This window comes from Chenopodium album, chromosome 8 (genome assembly GCF_948465745.1).
Source record: "Chenopodium album chromosome 8, dcCheAlbu1.1, whole genome shotgun sequence".
In the NCBI taxonomy this organism is placed as follows: Eukaryota; Viridiplantae; Streptophyta; class Magnoliopsida; order Caryophyllales; family Amaranthaceae; genus Chenopodium; species Chenopodium album.
The window spans coordinates 5,014,786-5,028,433 of record NC_137841.1 but is presented as its reverse complement, the minus strand read 5'-3'; the positions used below and the strand labels follow the sequence as shown (position 1 = coordinate 5,028,433).

Sequence of the window (13,648 nt, the reverse complement as noted above, 5' to 3'; positions counted from 1 at the left end):
CTTAAAGATTGACAGTTTAAAAGTTGTATTGTATATAATCGTAATTCCTTACTCTAAATTAAGACTCGTTAGTATATAATTTATAATTTAGAAAAAAAAGTTAAAAAGGTAAGATTACTCTCATTAACGGGAAAAAAACACCCCACACTACTCTCTTTTCTACACATTATATGATCATCTAATTATTTGAATGACGGGGACACATGACAGCACCTTATTGGACACACTAACGGTACTTGTCAGCTATACATATACAACGACTTTTTCAGTAAAGTAAAAATACGGTCCCTTAACTTTGGTATAAGTTTGATTTAGGTCCCTCAACTTTCAAAAGTCTGATTTTGGTCCCTCCACCACCACTGAAGACTTATTCCGGCAAAATAATTGATGACTAGACAAAGTTTAGGGACAAAATTGCTGAGTTGTCAAATGAAGGGAAAAGTTTAGGAGGTTATATAAACGGAGGGTTGAGAGAGATTTAGAAGTGTCTCGCAGGGGTAGGTTGGTCATTTCATACGGGATTTAAATTTTGCCATTTTAGATTCAGTGGTACAAAATATAATTTTAGTGGTATTTAAAAAAAGGTTCAAATGTCTAATTAGGTTGTCAAATAATACCATTACATCTCAGTGGTACAAAATACACTCTCAATGATACTCAATGCGGATTTAGTGGTACTTATAAAAATCCTCAGTGGTACAAAATATACTCTCAGTAGATGTGGTCCCAATTTTTTTTGTCGTTTTTGCACGTGAAACCATTTCTGACTCCAAAAGTGGGCCCCACCTCACTTTTTTTTTTCCCTCTCTCTATCTCTCTCTTCCTTTCTCCCTCTTGCTAGTACATTTGCTATATTATTTTATGTTGTGAGACATTATATTTTGTCTCACAACCCTTGAAATATACTTCCTCAAAGTTTAGGGACCTTGCCCATATGATGTGGCATTTTTTATTAATATTGGTGAAAGTTTAGGGACCTTGGCAATCCATTTTTCCCCAAAATGGGTATTAACTTAGGTGATATAATCAGAAGGCTCCATTTATTCCTTTAGAAATTAGAAGCCTATAAGAGTACTTTTCATCACAAAATTGTATTACGCCATCGTTGCTGATGTCGGGTTGGGAATTTGGCGAAACAAGGGAGCAAAAAGAGTTCAAGCTTGCGAAAGTATCATCTGATGAAGGTAATGCCATCCTCTAATTTGGAAATTGTTGTCATTATCACTCGTTTTTCACTCTGTTTTGTTTAACATGTATGAGTTAGGGTTTGGTGATTTTTTTTTTACTCTGAAGATATTTTTTTTTATTTGGTTTGAGTTCTCCCTTCTATTATGAAGATTAGTTGCTTTAAATAGCCATTTGAACTTATAACGACTAGTTTTTGAAGTCTATTTTGGAATTCAGTTGTTTTTGCTGTGCAAACATTCCTCAGACATTAATTGCAAACTCTCTAAACTTTTAACTACCTTTTATTTCTTCTTATATGTGACATGAATTGTATAATCAGCACGAAAGTCATTAAAAAATTCCAAAGTCCCTAAACTTTAGTACAGTCAGCATTGGAAGTCCCTAAACTATGGTCCAGTCAGCAATTAAATAATAGCAAGTTCCCTAAACTTTGCTAACTCATTCTTATAGCCACCACAATTGATGAGTCATTGGTGATGGAGGGACCAAAATCAAACTTTTGAAAGTTGAGGGACCTAAATCAAACTTATACCAAAGTTTAGGGACCGTATTTGGTCTTTACTCACGACTTTCTTTAAAAAACTTACCTAGCATTCCTAGTTTTTTTTTTTTAAATAAAAAAATATTTTAATTGCAAGGCCCACCAGCACTGTAGCAATTTGTTTTGCCGTTGTCATGGGCATGCCTCCACTTTCTCATGGGCATTTTTTTTAATGCTTGGGAAGCTAAAATTCCATTTTTTTTTTTAATTTCCATCAAATTCTCCTGATGGTCAATAGCCTATGAGTGAGAATGCTCTAAGGTGTTGTTTGGTTGATGTGGAAATTTAATAAAAAAATAAATAAATAAGTAAATAAAATTAGACAACCCTAATCTTGAAATAAACTGTTAGAGGACCAACTCAACCAAAAGCTTAAGCTGATGGTTGAGGCCCAAGAATATGTTTTATACTCTATCACTCCCCCTCACATGAAAGACCCTTTGGGCTTGAAATGTGGATGCAACACATACCTTCTCATACCCGGCGCAAATTAATTCCACTTTGAAAGAGGGGCGGATGAGATTCAAACCCGTGACCTTTGTGTCATGCTGGCTCCGATACCATGTTAAAGGACCAACTCAACCAAAAGCTTAAACTGATGGTTGAGGCCCAGAAATATGTTTTATACTCTATCATAAACTCCTAATAATGAATTGTGATCCAGTAATATGAGTACGTATAAAATTTAGTATAATTTTCATTAGTATTAGAAGTTTAGTACATATTAAAACAAGGAGTGTAATTTAGTATATTAATATTAAAGTTTGGTCTTGTTTGATCCAATAACTATTTTTTTTTAAAGAAATGTGGGGTTCACATGATATAATACACTTTAAAATGAGGTGAGTGGATGTTAGGAGTGTAATTTAGTGGGTCATGTGCTTTAAATAAGGGAATTAACACATATTTTTTCTAATATAACTTTCTATTTATAGTGTGTTGCAAGTATTATAATAATGTGTCAAAAAAAAAAGAGTATCATAATATTTCCATTTTAGGGAAGTGTTGCAAGTATTAAAAAACGGAGGAAGTATTATAATAATGTGTCAAAAAAAAAAAAAGAGTATCATATATCCCTAATATTACTACTACAATTTTAATCAAATGCGACGTCAAATAATGAGCTAATAATGCAACTTTCTCTTTGATGCCGTTGCAATAGATAAGCTAATACTATGGTCTATCATATGTCATATCTATGCAATGGTTCATTAAATGTCGTTGCATTAGATTGGGCTAAAACAAATCTGATGCAACGACACAAAAAGCTAGCACAACAGCTGTAAAATAACTTTTCAATATTTTGATCTACCCTTTTTAAATTTTAGGAAATTTTGAATTTTAACAACAACAACAACAAACTCTTTTTTTTTTTTTTTTTTTTTTTAAAAAAAAAATTTAATTTTAATTTTAATTTTATTTTTTTATGATATCTTAGGGCCTAATATTGAATTTTAGGGCCTTCATTTACATTGGGCCAGGCATGATGACTAACTAATCTTTGGCTTTGTTGCTTGAGTTACTTGAACTAGGGAGTATATATCAATGCTCTTCACCAATATAATGCGACTATCTCATATTGAAAAAGATTGAAAGCAATATTAAGACAACACAAACAAACTCACACTTTATTCAATTTAAAAGAGAAGTACAGAACAAGAGTACCTAGTACTTCAACAACAGAATCAGAAAAACTAATTAAAGAAAGTAAGCATACAAGATCAAACATCATCATTAGAAACATAGTCATACTTATTCCTTAATAATCTAGAGTAAAACAAGCAAAACAAGATCACTTATTCTAGCTTATTATTTTTGAGCTTTGAATTATGAGTTCATTTGATAGTATGCAAAAGAAAAACCAGCCACCTTAAGTTTTTCTAGCAATTCCTTAAATTGTTTCACCATCTTAGGAGTCAAGTAATTAGCCCAATCTCCAACCTCACCTTTCCTAAAGAAAGCCTTATTCTCAATGCTAGGTTCAATCTTTCCACTCTTGTTGACCTCCATTTCTTTCAAACTTTTAATGCTACAAAGCTCTATTATCTCATCTATAACATTTCCTTTCTCCTCTTCCTCCGAAAAAGGGCAACCTACAAACTCCGCCAACCTTTTCAAATGATCTCTTGGATCTTTCTTTAGCCCTTCATATTCCATGAACAATACATTTTCCGGATTTTTTTTGCTCTCCTTCCAATAGCTTAACACATGATCTTCATAGGGCCCCCATGGAGACACACCCGAGCAAAACATTTCTACGTATTTCTCCATCATTTCCATATCGAGTTTATTAACACCCTTACATGCCTCAAAATGTTGATTAAAATGCCAATGTGAAATAAAAGTGTCTAAAGGATTTCGACAAACATAAACAATTCGACATTTTGAAGTCTTTATTGAATCAGGCAATGAGTAGTACGGGATGTGCGTACCAAAGAGTCGAGGTAAGGCTAAATTGGACAAGTTTGGTTGTTCTCCATTAACCTTTTGGTAAACTTTGATCTCTAATTGTTGGATGAGTTCGTGAGGATTTTTGGAGCTAAATTGGTGTTGAGTAAAATCGTTTGATATTTTGTTACGATTTACAATAGCAAAAATGAGGGATTTAAGCCATGTTGTACCGGTTTTTGGATGGCTTGCTAGGATGATATCAGAATCATGAGCTCGAAAGTGGGTTTTAAACGCGATTATACCCTCAAAAACAAAGCTTAAGCACCATAAACCCTGATAAAGGTACATTGGCCAAGCATGCCATGTTTGTTTTGGGAGGGAAAGTTGGAGCTCTTTGATTTCATCTTCCGATTTTTCTTGACTTTTTGTGTTTATGGATTCCAAAATTGCCATTTAAATAAATGGTACGTAATGTAGTGTTATATCAATGGTTAAAACACCGTATTATATATATAGTCTGAAGCTGGTATGTATGTTACTGTAATAACATATTTTAATTTATGATGTATCAAAACATAGATAATTGCATTGTCATGCATTGGTACACTTGTTGGTTAGGTTAATCACTATACCTAGGTTCCACAGAAAAGATCGCATATACAGCATATGTTTATGTAGTGATGTCAGATGATTTTTTTGAAGACTCACGTGTTATTATAAATTTTATCACATGATGAAATAAAATTTATCCACAATACCCTATAAAAATGATTTATAACTCCTCACTTATCAGATTTCTACGTGGAAGACACTTTTTTTTTAAAAAAATTTTGAAGGGGTCATCAGTCTTCATCGCCCACAAGCATTGGGCTAAGAGTCGGTACCCAGTCTATATCGCCCACGAGCATTGGGCCAAGAGTCAGTCTAACTCTCCCTTCTAATGGATTTTACATTCACATGTACAAGTATGTTATTACGTTTAGATTTAAATTATCGTTATAAATTTAAGGCTCATATACTCTCTTCGTTTCTGAAAGATAATCAAAGGGTTCACATAAAATCAACGAGGAGGTTTCGTAAGTATTACTCCCTCGATCTAGTTCTGAAATGTGGTTAAGTGTGTCATTTTTCCCTTCACCTTTGTTGGTGGTTATGTTCTAATTATTTTCTAGATTTAATATTTTTTTTTTTTACCCATTTTCCTTATACATATGTATTGACAATGCAACTATTCTCATTTACTAAAATAATCACCTCCTCCCACAATAATTCATCCTGTTCATTAAAATATTTATCTACGCTGACCCCAATCTATATATTCCTATTTAAATTTTAATGTCGACATACTTAATACTAATAGTTGATATATGTGACATCTAGATAAATTTAAAATTCTGACTCATCGATGACAACTTATTTAGCAACAACCTTGACATATATAGATATTAAATGGAATTAAATGGAACTCAGCTTAGAAAGCCATACACGGTGGTACTTAAACAAAACTCAAGTTTAGTTATTGAGTACTATCCCTCGAGACTTTAGTTTTTGACGTCCTTAGCTTTTTCAATTTAATAACATTTTGTGCAAATTAGAACATATGATAAATTAGAACATATGATCACTTTCCAAACGTCCTTTCCCTTTGCTGAAAGGAGCACAAGGCTTGGAGGAACTCAGCTTCTCCAAATTCCATTGCGGAAACTTGGGAGAAGTATAGCTCGGTTTGGGCTAGCTGCCACATCATATAATCACTAACACGGAGGCGACCACTGGTTCGTATGAGCAGATCAGGGTGAGTCGCGCCATGAGTCCATAGCTCTTGATCAAACAAGGCCTCATCGACGGCTTTGGGTTCAATCACCCCAGCCTTGACCTTTTCACAAATGTTCCTAGTGGCTTGCACTATATCTCTAGTCCCTGAGTAACATACTGCTAACATCAAGTCCAACTTCTTTGTGTGCTTTGTACTTGTTACATCTTCCACATATTTTATAATGTCTTGTAAAGATTTGGGGATTAGCAGTCTTTCTCCTATCATGGAGACTTTTATTTCTTTCCTGTAATAATTTCATAGCAAACATGCATGTAAATGATGTAATCAAGTGTGAATACTAAATTACTTAAACATGAATACCTTACATACTATAAATGAAAGTTACGCCCCATGATATATTATACATCTGTTGTAAAATTGTATTAAAATGATTAAAAAAAAAAAAAAAACATATAGGCCTAGGCAACATAATAGATTGGGACCCCTTTGACTACACCAATATTGTTGAAGCATGTTATCAATTTTTAACATGCATTGGACAAGTTTTCAATGCCATTTTCTCTTAAAATATTTAAATCACACTTAATTATAAAAGACTTAAAATTATTCTCCCTCCACTTTTTTAAGGCTATGCTTTTTTTTTATTTTTTTATTTTATTTTATTTTATTTTATTTTTTTTATGTGGGTATGTATGTATTAATTAAGGAAAAGATTGGGTACCTTGAATGAGAATATTCATTTTGAGCAACTTTTTGGTGAAACAGGCCACACCATGCGGCAGGGGTTATCCGAGTTTTTTTGCTATGGGTTACCTAAGTTTTGCATTCAAAGGTTACTTGAGTTTTTTAGTTAGGATTACTTGAGTTACTCGGTCAAGGGTTACTTGAGAGGTTCGGTCAGAGGTTACTCGATGGGTTCACTCGGATAAGGGTTACTCAATCAGGGGTTACTCAAGTTTCTCAGTCAGGGGTTACTCGAGTTTCTCACTCAGGCCGCATACAAAAAATTGTGAATCAAGTAACCCCGACAACTTGAGTAACCCCTGACCGAGAAACTCAAGTAACCCCGAAAACTCAAGTAACCCATGACCGATAAACTCAAGTAACCCCTGCTGCGCGGTACAACAGACCGTATATAAAAAATTGTGATTTATTTTAGGAGTACATAAATAGAAAACAAAATTATAGAAATGTGACGAAGGGCATATGTATTTTGTGAATAAAAAGACTTTGTAATATGATGTTACATATATTCTATCATAAAGCCATTATATACATGAAAAAGTTAACAGTGGCAAGATGGTTAATAAAAAAATTGTTAGTGATTTTAGTATAAAAATTTTAGAATTGGAACGAGAGAAGAGGAAAAAAAAAAAAAAAAAAAAAAAAAAAAAAAAAAAAAAAAAAAAAAAGAGAGAGCTTTTATTATCATCAAAAAAATAGAAAGAAATAAATAATGATTATAAAAAAAAAAAGGAAAATAAAATAAAGAATAACATTGAACTTGTGCATGATTAGTGTAGTTAGAGTAGTTACGGTAGATCTACTACCAACATGCATGTACATAAAATTTGTCCCACAAAGTCTTATACGTGGCTGCCCACACTATGTGACCATCCATTATGAAGGTTACTTTATTAATATTATAGGAGTTACTCGTTTAGTTTTACAAAGGTTACTTCGTCAGTATAATAGGGGTTACTTGGTCAGTATTACATAAGGTTATCGGGCCAGTGTTACAGGGGTTACTTTGTTTTTTAATAAGTGGCCACATGGTGTGACCAGCCACAAACAAGATACACTAAATTTATCCAATGTTTTTTCTTTTAAAATACTTCCTCTTTTAACTATTACTTCTAATAAAGAAATGTTTTATATTTCATAAATAATTATATTTTATTGTAAAATAATAGTTAACTGAGGAAGTAATTACATTCATAATTTTGGGCCCTTGGCAGCTGCCCCACAAAACAATCCTTAGGGCCGAATCGAGTAAGTTAAATAAAATGTACTATAAATGAGAAAAATCAAATCTAAGTGAGAGTAAATCACCATTATAATAGTTATTTCATTGTCTTTATAATCTATATTATTATTATTATTATTATTATTATTATTATTATTATTATTATTATTATTATTATTATTATTATTATTATTATTATGTAAATACAATGGCCTAACACCATGGGTGACAATTTCTTCGATGTGATTTGACACCACATCATGGCTATGTGTTAGGCCTGTTCACAAATCGGATATCCGATCCGAAATGTGATTTCGGATCGGATATCTGAAGACTCGGATATCAAAAATTGATATCCAAATCCGGTTTGAAAAATTCGAATATCCGATATTCGGATATCCAAAATTTTCGGATCAGATGCTTCGAATATCCATTATCCAATATTAAGTAAAATTGTTATGATTATTTTCTAAATTTCACTAATTTTACCGTTTTTTTATCGCTAAGTTGTACAAAATATTTTAACAAAAATAGTAGTCCTTTTGCAATTAATATTATCATCAAATATATTAAGAATATTACAATAAGTTAATAATACAGGATTAGTTTTATATGAACAATTTAAAAATTATATTATTTTAGGCTTTATATTTCGGATATCTTTCGGATATCGGATATCCAAAATTCTGAAAATTAATATCCAAATCCGCATCCGATATCCGCTTTTTCGGATCGGATATCTGATCCGAAATGAAAACTCGGATCAGATATCCAAAAATTCGGATCGGTTGCGGATCGGATTATCGGATTTTCGGATAGTTTTGTACAGGCCTACTATGTGTGACCCTTACGTGTCATCATTCTAAAACTCTTCCTATGTGTAATCTTCATACTTAAATTTCCCCTAAAATAATGTAATCTCTAAATATTACCATACAATTTAATTTGTAAGAAATTAATCACATACTAATGGTTGTTGATTCCTTGGATGCTAATTTTCTAGATTTAATACCAGCTTAGCAATTAGACAGAGTAACATTTACAAGTATTCAACTATTGCATCTCTCTTATTTTTTTTTAATTTTTTAAAATTTTATTTTAAACTAATGTAATGCATGTTTTCAAAATGTTATTTAAAATTAAGGTAATATAATTTTTTTCATTCCTTATAAGCAAAACTCGGGCCATCACTTGAGCCAAAAATTAGTTTAAAATTATACCAAATAAAAAGTTATCTAAACAAGGTTAAACGTTACCTTAATAGGCAAAAAGTTACGCTAAATGTGTGCGATGATTATTACCACTACCACCTCTACTACTACTTAATAACCAGATGTATACAAAAGCTTGAATTTAAAAAAATCTCAGTGATAAATTGATCTTATCTTATAAAGCGAGAACTAGATCCAAACTTGTGTTATGCATGATTATTGTCATTTTAAGATCGCTATAATTTTATATTATTTTTAAAATTACAATGGTTTCTAAGCTGCTACAAAATTCATTTTTATCTCAAAAGAGATTTTTTTTTTATTTGATTAATTTTAATTTACAATCTCATTTGGGTATTATAAATGTAGTTAATTCAAAAAGGGTAAATACATGTTCATCTCTGAGATACACAATAATTATTTATCACATGAAAATTTCGTAAATAAATCAATAACTTATTCATAAAATCGGGTCTCACAGTAATGACAACTGAATAATTTTGTTGATTTATTTACCAAATTGTCATGAGATATTGATTAACGTGGGCTTCCTCATTCAAAAATGCAAAAAGAATTTCCATCAAAATATATGGATAAGATCTCTAATATAATTAAACGATTTTGTTAATTAATTTATTAATTTCAAACTCTTTGTTTTCCTAATATTATTAAACCTCATATGTTAATTTTGCTTACATGTATGGTAATTGAACGATTTTAGTAGAATGCAGAATTACTAGTAATTTAGATAAGGGCGCTACCATAGTGGTTAATCAATACCTTACAAAATTCTGCAGATTATTCTCTAAATAGTTTTCGAGTTGCCCAAACATTAGATCATTAGTTTCCTGCAATTTAATCGGAGAAAATATTAGTGGGATGCACGCAGCTGGATCAAATCACAAGGTTTTTTTTTTTTTTTTTTTTTTGACCCACAAATCACAATGTTTAATTAATTATGTTTCTTGTATCTACTACAGTAGATGTTAGTATTTTTGACCTTAAATGTTAAAATAACAACAAATATTGAAGCAACAAATGTATGAAAAATCTAATTTATTTAATTATATGTTTGTATTATATAATGAATGTGAGATTGTAAATATTTTTCACATACATAATATCTATCAGTATTAAGGGCTTGTTCATATTTACTGAACTGAGCTGAACTGAACTGAACAGAACTGAACTGAACTGATTGGAGCTGAACTGAACTGAACTAAGCTGAAATGAATATTTTATGAGAGAGGGAAATTAAGAGCTGAACTGAACTGATTGGAGCTGAACTGAACTGAACTGATTGGAACTGAACTGAATTGAACTGAAAATAAGTAAATATGAACAGGCCCTAAGTTATACATTTATGTAAAATCTAATTTCTTCAGCCATACATTATGAATTGCTATTATGTAATTTCAAATTGCATTCAAACAACTTATGGGATTAAGGCTTTGATTGATTAATTTAAATAACTTCATTTATATTTGAAGTCCAAAATATACCATCTGATTATTGTTATAGACATTTTTAATATTTTTTTTTTGAAATCAGTCATTAATTTTCTTTTATCAGAAACTAACTATTAAAAGTCATTTGTTTTTGTGAGAAACTATTTAATAAAAAAATATTGTAAGAAACAACCTATTAAAATGAAAATATTGTGAAAGACTACCCTTTCACCGGATTTTCACTGTTGACTAATTTTTCTGGCTTTGACCACCCACTGGGCAATCACGTTCACTTTTTAAACCTTTTTTTTTTTAACATGCCTTACCAACAATATGTCACCTATCATGTGACCAGCCGAGGGTAGTCAACGCCGGAGAAATTAATCAAAGGTGAAAATCTGTTTGTTTTGATAAGTAGTTTCCTACAATATTTTTTATTTAATAGGTAGTTTCTTATATTATATTTTTATTAGGTAGTTTCTCACAAAAAAAATTGCTTTTAAAAGGTAGTTTATGAAAAATGTCCTTATAACAATTAGTCATTTGTGTTAGAAGTTCAAGAAAAAAAATTCATTAAAAGGTACTTAATAAAAAAAGGTCGAGTTAGAATTCTACTATAACATTAAATAGTACTATGGAGTAATGTTGGTTTTTACTATGTATTTAAAAAAAAAAACAGCATGTGTTACATGCATAAAATGCTACTATTATTATTATTATTATTATTATTATTATTATTATTATTATTATTATTATTATTATTATTATTATTATTATTATTATTATTATTATTATTATTATTATTATTATTATTATTACTATTATAAAACAACAATGATAAATCAATCTTATAGTTAAATTTATTATGGAGTAAAAAAAAAACAAAAATGAATTATTTTGATGTTATTCCAAATTATAATGTACAAAAATTAGCTCTAAATGAGAATGAGTTTTAAAACACTATAAGTCAAAATTACAAGAACTGAAGAACATTATTGAACACATTTGCACAAACAACTAATAATACATGTAATTAGTCAAATAAAATAATTAATGCAATTGTGATGAAACAAGCCAATGCAACCAAATCTCTTAAGTAACCGAACTAGCTTGCTAAACGCCAATTGCTAATTGCTAAATGACACCATAATCTCAAAATATACAAAAATAGATAAAATCAATTATCAAAGGAGATGATTAAGGAACACGTACTTGGCCTCTTTGTAGGTTTTTGATAGAGTAAATAAAAGTGGTAGCAGTAGCAATTCCCCATTTAAGACAAAGATCAGCAAAGAGAGTGTTAGCTTCAAAGAAAGGATCATAACTTAGAGGTATTCCTTGAGTCTTATGCCACCTCCTAGTACCATCTAACATTATTGCTACATGTTTTGGAATTAGCTCTTTTTTTAGTTCAACCTCTAAGTGTTTTTCATCATTTTTGTAGAACTTATTGTGGTTCCCAACTACAAGTATTTTTGAGCAATATTTTGAGTTGTTTTTGGTGAAATTCAAGTAATTAAGGCTTGGTTTGTGCTTTAAAAATGTACCAAAGTCTACCAATATCTGCATTTTTTGGCCTTTAGTTTTTTAGGTAATGTGAACACGAATTAAGTTACACAGCTTTGCTTTGATTATATATGTTGGGTAATTGAGTAGCGTAGCTGTTGTAATTATGAAATTATTGTAGTAGGTCATACATCTGTTTGCTAGGCAAATCAACTCAAGCAGTGTTTTATAAATGTTACTCGTGTTTTGTGTTGATGCATGTTTAATAAATTTCCTTTAATTTTTTCCAATAATGTATTAATAGTGAAAGATTAAAGCTGAAGAATTTTTGGGTTTTTTTTTTATTTTATTTTTTTTAATTTTTTTTATTTAAAAAAAAGATTGATTCATTGATAATAAGTCATACGTCAGTCTTCACACAAAAAAAAAAAAAAAGTCCTACGTCATGCCTTCCAACAAAAAAAAAAAGGCATACAACATTTGTAATGAGATTTGAATTTAACAAATACATGACAATTGTATGTATCACATAAATATATCCTATTGGTGTAGCAAAATTACAATTGTTGTTAGATATTGCACACTTTTTATATTCTCTTTTATGTTGCTGTGATTTATAGCCTTTCTTAATTAGCAATAATACCTATTTAGATTTTGACTTATATAAATGAACACTATAATTTAGCATGGCTTAACGTTAAAATGACCCAATCGGACCTCACCTATATCTGACACGGTTTCCGAATAGATACCTCTACTCTTAGTCGCTTTTGTCTCTAAAAATTATAAAAGTTGATATAATGAAGGTCGTATAAATTAAGATGAGCATATATATGATTCTAACTTATTTATTTATTTTTTTAATTATAAATAATGAAAGAGAATCAAAGTGGAGTAAAAGAGTAGTACAAAACTTAAGTTACTTACCAGCTAATTACAAAAAAGGACTGTAATATTTTTGAAAAATTGATTTTTAATAATTTCAACTTTAACCCATTCGCTTTTAATAATCTCAATTTTATTTAAATTATATATTATTATTGAATAATTCCAACTTTAAGGGGTGATTGCTTTCATTGGTCTCAACCAATCATCAACCTGATATAATAGGTTGCCTAGGACTAGACCTGACAAATGGGTCATTCGGGTCAGGTATGGGTCGAGTCATTTCGGGTCGGGTCAAGTTCGGGTCAAAAGATTATCGGGTCGGGTCATTTCGGGTTTCGGGTTGATTTCGGGTCGACTGATAATCGGGTCGGGTCGGGTATCGGGTCAACACTTCGGGTCGAGTTCGGGTCGGGTCAAGTTTGGGTCGGGTCAGTTTGGGTCGGGTCAATTTTCCGGTCGGGTCAGGTCAACTTTTGGGTCCAATTTCCGGGTCAACTTCGGGTCGGGTCGGGTCAACTTCTAGTCGAGTCATATTCGGGTGATTCATTGGGTTAAATTCAACTTTGTATAATTATTTATTTATTTATTTTTTGACGAAAAACTCAGTATATTTATTAAGGCTAATTTTTTCATGGATTATAGTAGTTGTTTGACTTTTATTAACCTTTTTTTTTTTGTGTGTGTTTAGAACTTTAGACTGAGAATCACTTTCAGGATCTCCTGAAACTAAGA

The 13,648-nt window shown here is 30.9% G+C and overlaps 2 pseudogenes; both read right to left on the bottom strand.

Annotated features, from left to right (window-relative positions):
• Positions 1–3,556: 3,556 nt before the first annotated feature.
• On the bottom strand, positions 3,557–4,573 carry LOC145642658 (cytosolic sulfotransferase 5 pseudogene; annotated as a pseudogene).
• Positions 4,574–5,741: 1,168 nt separating this feature from the next.
• On the bottom strand, positions 5,742–12,091 carry LOC145555700 (cis-prenyltransferase 4, chloroplastic pseudogene; annotated as a pseudogene).
• Positions 12,092–13,648: the final 1,557 nt, after the last annotated feature.